This window comes from Triticum dicoccoides, chromosome 3A (genome assembly GCF_002162155.2).
Source record: "Triticum dicoccoides isolate Atlit2015 ecotype Zavitan chromosome 3A, WEW_v2.0, whole genome shotgun sequence".
NCBI lineage: Eukaryota > Viridiplantae > Streptophyta > Magnoliopsida > Poales > Poaceae > Triticum > Triticum dicoccoides.
In genome coordinates this window covers 744,411,480-744,425,112 of record NC_041384.1, presented here as the reverse complement: position 1 = coordinate 744,425,112, position 13,633 = coordinate 744,411,480, and positions in this window count along the sequence as shown.

Sequence of the window (13,633 nt, the reverse complement as noted above, 5' to 3'; positions counted from 1 at the left end):
CACCCACCCCCTCCAGCCGCGCCGCCTCCCTTCACCACATTCCTCCTAGCCCCCCTCGCCTTCATCCTCATCCGGCGGCCCGACTTCTGCCGGATCCGTGCCATGGCCGCCGCCCGGGAGCTGCGACGGCCCAGATCCGACTTGCCTCCTCCACAGCGGGCAGCCACATCCTTCCACAACCTTCTTCCTAGCCAGCGGCGTTCTCCCTCATCGTCGGCCACGACGCCGCAACCACTGGCTTTTGCTGCTCTGCATGACTTGTTTGCAGCTCGGGTGAGGCAGCAGCTCGCGACATGCATTTCCAAGAGGGTGAGTTTGCATCTCGAGCTATGCAGTTCATGGTAGTGTGTTGTTTCAGTGTGCTTTTCGTAGTTTCAGTCGATCTGCGGCACCACGTCGTCACCCCATGGAGTGCCCCACCTGCAGCTCTCCCCTCTACTCCATGCTGTTCGCCGACGGTGGGGAGACGAGTGGACTACATCCGATCCACAATGCACTGCAACAATCGGACGACTACGCCACATGAAGATCGTGGGCGAACTGCTCTTCCTAGGTGTCCGCTGGAAGCAACCGGTAGCCATGTCCCTTTGAATGAGGAGCAGTTGTTGCCATCACCGGATCTGCCCCTACCTTGCCATTTCCTCCTCTCAATCTTGAAAACTAGGGATCAATGGCACTCAGGCAGCAACATATTTTCGTGCCTCGCCTGCTCATCTTCGGGAATGGGACAGGGGAAACGTTGTCGTGTGGTGCTGGAGCTCCAACTTTCGCTTTCCCTCGGGAAAGGGCACAGGGCAGAGTCCACCACCTCACCTCCTCTCCCTGGCGCCATGAAGTTTGGTTGTTGCAGTACACCAGGCGTGCGCGTGCAGTGAGCAAGCCGACGGCGTGCAGTGCGCAAAGCGACAGCCTAAAGTTTGGTTGTGGCACGCACTAGCAATACACCAAGCGTGCGTGTGCAGTGCGCAAGCCGGCGGCGTGAGATCCAGCGCCCCCGGGGTCGTCTCTCATTCCGTCGGCAAGAGGGTCTGTGGTGTGATCTAGTTCAGTCCGGTGGTGCTGTGCGTGTAGTGCTCTTGTTGGGCGTGTAGTGCAAATGGTCCCACTGGATCGCGAGGTTGGTAAGTTGTGGGCAACTAGCACTGTAGTCAGACTGTCAGATCATCGTTCCTATGTGGATGCTTTTTTCTCTTTGATATACTTTGTAGTTTGTTTATTTGTCGATGTGTGTTTCAATTCTTCAACGACATCTTGCCTGTGGTTTACTTGCCAGAGCATAGATGGACGCTTACGCCAACTACTTCAGTGGCAGCAACATGGAAGTCGCTGCGGCGCTTATGCCCCTGGATGTCAGTCATGCATTTCAGCAGCGTGCGCATGGCGGTGAAAGTCCCTCGCGGTCTGCGGCGTCTACGTGTGCAGTCTGGCAGGGTAGCGCATGCAGTGCTCGAAAGCTCGGCCTCAAATGTAATTTTCTTTTTGTTTGCACATGGATGTTCCTCCTATTTCCAGGCCGCATCTATCGTCCAGACCCCCTTTCTTGTATGTGTAATGTGCAGTTTGATTCGGGCACGACTGCGGTTCATATATTTGCACATGGATGTCCCTAAGCACTGAGTTTTGTGTATGTTATCCAAGTCCAGTTACCACCACACATTGGGTTCCGGTTATCCGGCCCGTCTCGACTTATTAATCCACTTGATCTCTGTCCAGGAGTTGCAACTAGTTTATGGCGTTTGTAGGTAGTGCTACTTGTCTACCAGGTGGTGTCCCACGGGACGGGCTTGGGACAGACTAGGCACCGTGGCACGGTGTACCAAGTGGCACCCGGATGGTGGGCTTGGGAACCCTGCACACATCGTTTGGGGCCGTGAGCGACACCCCGGCCAGATCTCCTTGCAGATGGAACCCGAATAGGCGATAAACCTGGACGAGAGACTTGTGTGGTTAGTCAGGTCGTGGCCGATACCCTCGCCTGGCTTCCGCTTGAAGGTTGTCGTGGTACATGACGTGTACAGGGCTATAAGTGGCGAGAGCGTGTGTGAAGAAGTACACCCCTGCAGGGTCAACATTATCTATTCGAATAGCCGTTTTCCTCGGATATGGAAACTTTAGGACTTATGTAGTACATAGACAACTTGAAGTGGATACTCTAAAATACGCAAGATAAGCGTGAGTGCTATGGATGGCCTTCTCGTAGGGAGACGGGAATGGATCCGTAGTGGAGTATTGATATGGTGAATATGTGGACTCGTGTGCGTCTTCTCACCTCAAAGAAGTTTCTGATACTCGTAGTATAGGTTAGCCACTGAGTCAAAGCTGGCTTGCTGCTGTTAAAACTCCACCCCCCTTTTTTGATAATGTTGCATATGTAGATAGTTCTGATGTAAGACTTGCTAAGTACCTCCGTACTCATGTTTGCTTATTTATGTTTTGAAGTTGGTTACACTAGTAACTTTGACGAGTAGCTCGTATCCCAGCTGGGATCTTGTACCCTTGGGAGGGTCGTGTTTAGTCAGGCTTCTTAGTCTTTTCCTTTTGTAGTTGTATGTACTCAGACATGTAATGCTTCCGTTGCTTGTATGCTCTGAATGATGGGTCATGAGACGCCTGTTTGTATTGAGTGCTATGTGGCTCTTCTGGGCCTTTATCTATATGAGTTTGAGTTATGTTGTGATGCCATGTTATACAGCACATACTTGCATGTTATGCGTACGTGTAACGTGTATTGCTATGTGTGGGATCCGACAACCTAGTTGTTTATCCATGGTAGCCTCTCTTATGGGGAAATGTAGTTTTGTGCTTCCATGAGCCATAGTAGTCCGCTACAGCCCGGTTCACCGGAGTCCTGCTAGCCCAGCACTACTGCTCCGGAACACTTGACTGGCCGGCATGTGATTCACTTCGTTCCTGTGTCTGTCCCTTCGGGGAAATGTCACGCGGTGACATCCGGAGTCCTTCCTAGCCTGCTACAGCCCGGGTTCCCGGAGTCCTGTTAGCCCAGTGCTATAGCCTGAATTCATACGCTGTTGACCGACATGCTCGAGGTTGATTCAGGTATGCCTGTCCGTGAAATTAGTGCCACTTTGGGTTCACGACTAGTCATGTCAGCCCGGGTTCTCTGTCATATGGATGCTGGCGACACTATCATATACGTGAGCCAAAAGGCGCAAACGGTCCCGGGCCAGGTAAGGTGGCACCCGTGGGAATATCGTGTGTGAGGCCGCAAAGTGATATGAAGTGTTACATGCTAGATCGGTGTGACTTAGGATCGGGGTCCCGACACCCAGATGGGATCTCATGGGTACAGAAGGTTGCGGCGATGGAATTAGGTTTTCGTGGTGCTCCTCGATGGTTTCGGGGTACGTAGGTATATATAGGAGGAAGAAGTAGGTCGGTGGAGCCATGAGGGGCCCACGAGGGTGGATGGCGCGCCCCCTGCCTCGTGGCCTCCTCGCTGACTTCTTGATGTCCACTCCAAGTCCTCTGGATCATGTTTGTTCCAAAAATTACTCTCCCGCAGGTTTCATTCCGTTTGATATTCCTTTTCCGCAAAACACTGAAATAGGCAAAAAACAGCAATTTCCACTGGGCCTTGGGTTAATAGGTTAGTCCCAAAAATAATATGAAAGTGTATAAATAACCCATTAAACATCCAAAACAGAATATATAATAGCATGGAGCAATCAAAAATTATAGATACGTTGGAGACGTATCAAGCATCCCCAAGCTTAATTCCTGCTCGTCCTCGAGTAGGTAAATGATAAAAACATAATTTTTGATGACGAATGCTACTTAGCATATTCTTCAATATATTTATCTTTACTGTGGGATGAATGTTCAAATCCGAAAGATTCAAGATAAAAGTTTCATATTATCATGAAAATAATAATACTTCAAGCATACTAACAAAGCAATCATGTCTTCTCAAAATAACATGACCAAAGGAAGTTATCGCTATAAAATCATATAGTCTGGCTATGCTCTATCTTCACCACACAAAGTATTTAAATCATGCACAACCCCAATGACAAGCCAAGCAATTGTTTCATACTTTCGATGTTCTCAAGCTTTTTCAATCTTCACGCAATATATGAGCGTGAGCCATGGACATAGCACTATAGGTGGAATAGAATGGTGGTTGTGGAGAAGACAAAAAAGGAGCAAATAGCCTCACAACGACTAGGTGTATCAACGGGCTATGGAGATGCCCATCAATAGATATTGATGTGAGTGAGTAGGGATTGCCATGCAATGGATGCACTAGAGTTATAAGTGTATGAAAGCTTAACAAAAGAAACTAAGTGGGTGTGCATCCAACTCGCTTTCTCATGAAGACCTAGGGCACTTTGAGGAAGCCCATCATTGGAATATACAAGCCAAGTTCTATAATGTAAAATTCCCACTAGTATATGAAAGTGACAACATAGGAAACTCTCTATCATGAAGATCATGGTGCTAGTTTGAAGATCATGATAGTAACATTGTCCCTTCTCTCTTTTTCTCTCATTTTTTTATTTGGGCCTTCTTTCTTTTTTTTCTTTTTTTGGCCTCTTTTCTTTCTTTTTTTCTTCTTTGTCCGGAGTCTCATCCCGACTTATGGGGGAATCATAGTCTCCATCATCCTTTCCTCACATGGGACAATGCTCTAATAATGATCATCACACTTTTATTTACTTACAACTCAAGAATTACAACTCGATACTTAGAACAAAATATGACTCTATGTGAATGCCTCCGGCGGTGTACCGGGATATGCAATGAATCAAGAGTGACATGTATGAAAGAATTATGAAGGTGGCTTTGCCACGAACACGATGTCAACTACATGATCATGCGAAGCAATATGACAATGATGAAGCATGTCATAATAAATGGAACGGTGCTAAGTTGCATGGCAATATATCTCGGAATGGCTATGGAAATGCCATAATAGGTAGGTATGGTGGCTGTTTTGAGGAAGGTATATCGTGGGTGTATGATACCGGCGAAATGTGTGCAGTATTAGAGAGGCTAGCAATGGTGGAAGGATGAGAGTGCGTATAATCCATGGACTCAACATTAGTCATAAAGAACTCACATACGTCTTGCAAAAATCTATTAGTTATCGAAACGAAGTACTACGCGCATGTCCTAGGGGGATAGATTGGTAGGAAAAGACCATCGCTCGTCCCCGACCGCCACTCATAAGGAAGACAATCAATAAATAAATCATGCTCCGACTTCATCACATAACGGTTCACCATACGTGCATGCTACGAGAATCAAAAACTTTAGAACAAGTATTTCTCAAATTCACAACTACTCAACTAGCATGACTCTAATATCACCATATTCATATTTCAAAACAATTATCAAGTATCAAACTTCTCTTAGTATTCAATGCACTTTATAGTTTTATCTTTGATGCCTATCATATTAGGACTAAATTTAGAACCAAAGCAAATTACCATGCTGTTCTAAAGGACTCTCAAAATGATATAAGTGAAGCATGAGACATCAATAATTTCTATAAAATAACCACCAACGTGCTCTAAAAGATATAAGTGAAGCGCTAGAGCGAAATTGTTTAGCTCAAAAGATATAAGTGAAACACATAGAGTATTCTAATAAATTCCAAATAACGTGTGTCTCTCTCAAAACATTTTTACAGCAAGGATGATTGTGGTGAACTAAAAAGCAAAGACTCAAATCATACAAGACGCTCCAAGTAGAACACATATCATGTTGTAAATAAAAATATAGCTCCAACTAAAGTTACCGATGGACGAAGACAAAAGACGGGACGCCTTCCGGGGCATCCCCAAGCTTAGGCTTTTGGGTTATCCTTAGATTTTACCTTGGGGTGCTTTGTGCATACCCAAGCCTAGGCTCTTGCCACTCCTTGTTCCACAATCCATCAAATCTTACCCAAAACTTGAAAACTTCACAACACAAAACTTAACAGAAAATCTCGTGAGCTCCATTAGCGAAAGAAAACAAAACACCACTTCAAGGTACTGTAATAAACTCATTCTTTATTTATATTGGTGTTAAACCTACTGTATTACAACTTCTCTATGGTTTTTAAACTCCATTACTAGCCAGAGATTCATCAAAATAAGCAAAACAACACACGAAAAACAGAATCTGTCAAAAACAGAACAGTCTGTAGTAATCTGTAACTAACGCAAACTTATGGCACTCCAAAAACTCTAAAATAAATTTCTGGACGTGAAATATTTTTCTATTGATCATATGCAAAAAGAATCAACTAAATATCACTCTCCAGTAAAACGTTGTAACTAATCTCGTGAGCGCTAAACTTTCTGTTTTTTACAGCAAGATCACAAAGACTTTCCGCAAGTCTTCCCAAAGGTTCTACTTGGCACAAACACTAATTAAAACAAAAAACCACATCTAAAAATAATCTATATGGATTATTTATTCCTAAACAGAACCAAAAAGCAAAAAACTAAAATAAAATTGGGTTGCCTCCCAACAAGCGCTATCGTTTAACGCCCCTAGCTAGGCATAAAGCCAAGGATAGATCTAGGTATTGCCATCTTTGGTAGGAAATCCATAAGTAGCCATCATGATAGATTCATATGGTAATTTTATTTCTTTCTAGGAAAGTGTTCCATGCCATTCCTTAACGGAAATTGGAATATAATATTTCCTTGCTTCATATCAATAATTGCAGCAATCATTCTAAGGAAAGGTCTACCAAGAATAATAGGACATGAAGGATTGCAATCTATATCAAGAACAATGAAATCTATGGGAACATAATTCCTATTTGCAACAGTAAGAACATCATTAATTCTTCCCATAGCTTTCTTAATGATGGAATCCGCAAGGTGCAAGTTTAAAGAACAATCATCAAATTCACGGAAACCTGGCTAATCACACAAAGTTTTTGGAATTGTGGAAACACTAGCACCCAAATCACACAAAGCATAGCATTCGTGATCCTTAATTTTAATTTTAATAGTAGGTTCCCACTCATCATAAAGTTTCCTAGGGATAGAAACTTCCAATTCGAGCTTTTCTTCATAAGATTGCATTAAAGCATCAACGATATGTTTAGTGAAAGCTTTATTTTGACTATAAGCATGCGGAGAATTTAGCACGGATTGCAACAAGGAAATACAATCTATTAAAGAACAATTATCATAATTAAATTCCTTGAAGTCCAAGATAGTGGGTTCATTGCTATCTAAAGTTTTGACCTCTTCCATCCCACTTTTACCAAATTTTGCATCAAGATCTAAAAACTTTGAATCATTGGGACGCCTTTTAACTAAAGTTGACTCATCTCCAGTCCCATAATTATCAAGATTCATATTTGAAAACAAAGATTTAATAGGGGAAACATCAATCACTTTAAGATCTTCATCCTTATTATCATGAAATCTGGAAGATCACGCTTTCACAAAGCAATCTTTTTTAGCACACGCAGCCTAGCGGTTCTTTCTTTGCACTCATCAATGTAAATTCTCATAGCTTTGAGAGACTCATTGATATCATGCTTAGGTGGAATAGATCTAAGATTCAAAGAATCAACATCAAGAGAAATTCTATCCACGTTCCTAGCCAATTCATCAATCTTAGGCATTTTTTCTTTAAGCAAAGCATTGAAATTATTTTGAGAAATCATAAATTCTTTAACACTAGTCTCAAAATCAGAGGGCATCTTATTAAAATTGCCATAGGAGTTTTTGTAGGAATTATCATAATTATTAGAGGAATTACTAGGATACGACCTAGGATTAAAGTGTCCTCTATAAGCGTTGTTGCCAAAATTGTTCCTACCAACAAAATTCACATCCATAGATTCATTATTATTCTCAATCAAGATAGACAAAGGCATATCATTGGGATCAGAAGAAACACTCTTATTAGCAAACAATTTCATAAGTTCATCCATCTTTCCAATCAAAACATTAACTTCTTCAATTGCATGCACCTTTTTACTAGTAGATCTTTCAGTGTGCCATTGAGAATAATGAACCATAATATTATCTAGGAGTTTAGTAGCTTTACCTAAAGTGATTTCCATAAAAGTGCCTCCGAATCTAAAAGATTTCTAGAAGCAAAGTTCAATCCGGCATAATTTTTTTGTATAATCATCCATAAATTCAAACCATGTGTAGGGCAATTACGTATCATTAATTTCATTGTCTTCCAAGCTTGTGCAACATGTTCATGATCAAGTTGCTTAAAATTCATAATATCGTTTCTAAGAGAGATGATCTTAGCGAGAGGAAAATACTTAGAGATAAAAGAATATTTGCACTTATTCCAAGAAGCAATACTACTTTTAGGAAAGACGAAAACCAAGTTTTAGCACGATCTCTAAGTGAAAAAGGAAATAGCTTTAATTTAACAATATCATTGTCCACATATTTCTTATTTTGCATATCACACAAATTAACAAAGCTATTCAGATGGGTAGCGGCATCTTCACTAGGAAGGCCAGCGAATTGATCTTTCATGACAAGATTCAGCAAAGCATCATTAATTTCACAGGATTCAGCATCGGTAAGAGGAGCAATCGGAGTGCTAAGAAAATAATTGTTGTTGGTATTGGCAAAGTCACACAATTTAGTATTATCTGGAGCCATCATGACAAGCAAGCAATCCAACACACAAGCAAACAAGAAGCAAGCGAAAAAGAGGCGAACGGAAATAGAGGGCGAATAAAACGGCAAGGGTGAAGTGGGGGAGAGGAAAACGAGAGGCAAATGGCAAATAATGTAATGCGAGGGATAAGAGTTTGTGATGGGTACTTGGTATGTCTTGACTTGTGCGTAGACTCCCCGGCAACGGTGCCAGAAATCCTTCTTGCAACCTCTTGACCATTGCATTGGTTTTCCCTTGAAGAGGAAAGGGTGATGCAGCAAAGTAGCATAAGTATTTCCCTCAGTGTTTGAGAACCAAGGTATCAATCCAGTAGAAGGCTACATGCAAGTCCCTCGTACCTACACAAACAAATAAGAACCTTGCAACCAACGTGATAAAGGGGCTGGCACGGCCACTTGCAAAAGTGAGATCTGATAGAGATGATAAGATAATATTTTTGGTTTTTGTATGATAAAGACTAAAAGTAAAGATTGCAAAGTAAACGGCAATAGAAATTGCTTGTTGACGGGAGATTAATATGATGGAGAATAGACCCGGGGGCCATACGTTTCACTAGTGGCTTCTCTCAAGATAGCATAAGTATTATGGTGGGTGAATAAATTACTATGGAGCAATTGATAGAAAAGTGCATAATTATGGGAATATGCAGGCATGATCATGTATATAGGCATCATGTCCGCGAGAAGTAGACCGACTCCTGCCTGCATCTACTACTATTACTCCACACATTGACTGCTATCCAACATGCATCTAGAGTATTAAGTTCATAAGAACAGAGTAACACATTAGGTAAGATGACATGATGTAGAGGGATAAACTCATGCAATATGATATAAACCGCATCTTTTTATCCTCGATGGCAACAATACAATACGTGTCGTTTTCCCTACTATCACTGGGATCGAGCACCGCATGATTGAACCCAAAGTTAAGAAATTCTCCCATTGCAAGAAAGATCAATCTAGTAGGCCAAACCAAACTGATAATTTGAAGAGACTTGCAAAGATAACCAATCATACATAAAAGAATTCAGAGAAGTTTCAAATATTGTTCATAGATAATCTTGATCATAAACCCACAATTCATCGGTGGAGCCACGAGGGGCCCACGAGGGTGGAGGGCCCGCCCAGGGGGGTAGGCGCGCCCCTGCCTCACGGCCTCCTCGGTGATTTCTTGACGTCCACTCCAAGTCCTCTGGATCACGTTTATTCCAAAAGTAACTCTCCCGAAGGTCTCATTCCGTTTGGACTCCGTTTGATATTCCTTTTCCGCGAAACACTAAAATAGGCAAAAAAACAACAATTTGCACTGGGCCTTGGGTTAATAGGTTAGTCCCAAAAATAATATAAAAGTGTGTAAATAAGCCCATTAAACATCCAAAACAGAATATGTAATCGCATGGAGCAATCAAAAATTATAGATACATTGGAGACGTATCAAGGAGCGGTGGTGCATCGTGCGGGGACGGCGGCAGACCGATGGTCGTGGGGGGCGAGGGGTATTAGATCGGTCGTGTGGTGCATGGTGCAGGGTAGTTTTTTTAAGAAGGGGCATGGTGGATTAGTAGTATCGGGTTTCGTTAGCGAGGGGAGATTAGTGAGTTGGAGATTTCGTTAACTATAATTTTTGTTAACGGAGATTTTAGGCCGTTATATCATTTATTAGACAGTTAATATGCTGAGTTGGATCTGCCCTCTCATGCTTTTATAGTGGTAGTAGATATAGCTCTATTTAATATTTATCAACTTGCTAATCATAGAAATTTATGATATATATAAGTTGCATTCTAAGAAAATTGAAAAATGCAATTTGATTCTTGAATATGAGATTGAAAATACATATTATATTGAAAAATGCAATTTGCTTCAAGTTAAAAAATTGCTTCTTTCATATAATATGAAAAATGCAGACATGAAACAGACATGTTATGCTGAAAATGAGTAAAGTACACAGTTTTTTTGGGTCTATATGCTTATGGGAGGCATTTTATAATACATGACATCAAAAGAAACAACTTGAAAAGATGGGGCTGATATATCCGATACAAGACTATCCGAGTGTGATCCACCAATGTGGAGCTGCTTCTAGAGAATGTATGCACCTAATGCATAGCGTGATTCGTGGCGCTGCTGCCCTATCCTCCAATAGTTTATTCTTATCCTAGTACTTTCCAACGCTGAGTAGCACACGATGATTCGTGAGACATACCAGATGAATTCCGTCTAAGAGCATCCATCGATTGTACACCTTACTAGCAATAATGCCCATGCATTGCAATGGGAGAAAAAAGATCACACGCCCCTAAACCCAACATGCATGGCGATGAAAATGTGTGTTGCGGTTGCGAATAACATGAAGGAGAATTGTGATTTCAGCCCACCAATCTTTGCAAATGCCTAAGAAATTTAGACAATATACAATTTGCGGGTTAGGTTAAAGACAATCATCTCCAACAGAAATGAAAAAAAAAACTCAAGCATCAGAACAAAAATACATACAAAACATAAGAAAATTCGAAATACCGAAACATAATTTTTCCTGCCAATGCAAGATGTTATTCCTCACATTTATTTCATTATCATAGGAATAGTTATTTTTAGGATTTAATACAGATTTTAATAGGAAAAATATGTACTATAATTAAGCACGAGCTAGGTTGTCACTGAGAAAGCATATTCAGTACTATAATCAAGCATAGGCTAGGTTGACTACCCATTGTTTTGTTTATAGTGTGTGTATATCTCCACGAACAAACCAACCAAACATAAGTGCAGAAAATATAGATTGTCAACGAAAAAAGAAAGTTGTAATTTTAGTATACAATAATGAGGGTTACCCCGCAAAAAAATGAAGGTTAAAAAGTTATAATTTAGTATACAATGCAGATTAAGCACCATACTAACAATAAAAATGCCGTATGTGCAATTAACACTTCTATTGAGTTACTCATATCATACATTAAAAATATTGCGATCCAAATTGCTTGCCTGCGCAAGAGCTTCTTATACTGTATGCAACTGTTGTTCATTAAAAAGAGAAACATATTAGATTTTGCACAAGAAATATAACATTGGCGATGTATATTTGCCGTCCAAATTTAGTACTATGGTGTACATCGGATGGTGTACATCGCACGAACGAGGGGAAAGCTGACACACAACTGAGACAGGTGGACGGATGGATGAAAACTACTAACAGGCAGACGAAATTACGGTGGTAAGAAGCGATCCATGATTTATTATTAGGCAAAGATATGCTGATTTGACTGTACAGAGACTCTTGGGATCAGTTTGCCATCAACATATCAGTCTTTACCGGTTTGGCAAAATCACCCTTGTGACCACCGTGCAAGAAATATGTATCAATAGATCAACTAGTAGTATATATATGAATAATCAGTGAAGCAACAAACCAACAACATAGGGAGGCACGGAAAAATGTTATTCACTTATTTTAGATTTAAGACCATAGATATCACATAAGAAAAATAACCCACTGGATATAATAAAGGAGCTAATTCCTTCTGAAACAACAAAACATGTAGTTATGATCACATCCTACAGTTGATTCATCCTCATTGCAGTTTGTTCGTATTTGTAGATTTCCATTTCATGTTGCTCTGATATGTTATTTGATGGCTTCTTGGTGTCGGCAGCTGGACAAGGAGGAGGGGCTATAGTTGCCTTAACGGTGGTGGCGGAAGTTGAAAGAGGTGGAGGTGCAAGCTTCTCGATGTGCATGAACTGGGGGACAGTGTCATCAGACAGATACTCTTTTGTCACCGGAACCACAAATATGAAAAATGTTTGTCGCATATTATAAAGAAAATGCTAGTATCTTCTTGTGGATTCTGATCTTCACAAGGCCTGTGGTGCGGATACAACCAACCACTTTCTCCTGCCCTACCGGTGTACTGCCTTCATGGGAACTCATGCCTTCTAGGCTTTTTCGGACAACATTCATCATCATAGTGGTTATGATGATCTCTGGCTCAGATATCACTTGAGCTTTCATTCCATAGTCTGTCCTTTGCAAGGATCAAGCATTCATCATCATAGTGGTTATGATGATCTCTGGCTTAGATATCACTTGAGCTTTAAGGAACTCGTGCTCTATGAGTATAGTTCAATTTGCAAATACTTTTTTGGTTACATGTATTATTTTAACACATGGACATATCTGAAAAATAAGTGAATACCTTTTGAAAGTGCCTGAACATTAAACAATAATAGTCATCTATCTAAAAAATGCATCCTTGTACTTTCCCTATAATATTTGGCTATAATTTTATGGCATCCTTTCAAAATACGAATTGGTTTAAAGTGTTTGTCCGATTTTGGGATCTAGGCCAAAATATATAGTATTTACTTGAAATACACAACCGGATACAAAAATTAGGGAACAATGTTTGTTTATGTATTGGCCCTTGCTGGGATCAATCTGGTCTGAGTTTCCTGATTGAAATAGCTAAATAGTTGGGTGCATTCACTAGGATGATGTTCAAATAGATGGGATCAATCTATATGTCGCTTCACTCTCAAGTGCGCGGAGAAGAATTCATAGGTGGAAACGTTACTTCTTCCCTGTTCTACGTAGTTTAATTGCTTCCACTTCAGTCTTGTCTTACCATTCTCCCCTCGCGTTGTTGATTGCGATGGCAATTGGAACCAGTGACCCCTAGCAGCCGCCAAGGTTGAGATCCTATGTGCGACCTCACCCGCTACGCCTCCTCCAACCAACCCACACCACCATATATCTTCAGCCATTCACTCGATTCCAGTCAGAGCCATTCCTTCCATTCCGCCTCAGGGGGCACACGTATAAGTTAAATGTCAAAGGTTTCATCAGAAATGAAACGTATTAAGTTTGTATAAGATAGTGGTTGTTTCAAAACATTACTACAAAATTTCTGGAGGGGTTAAGAAATGATTAAATGGTGGGTGGCCGGCCGGGCGGCGCGTCGCGAGGTGGTGGTCGGCGGGCGCCGCGGGGGTGGGGTGGATAAAGG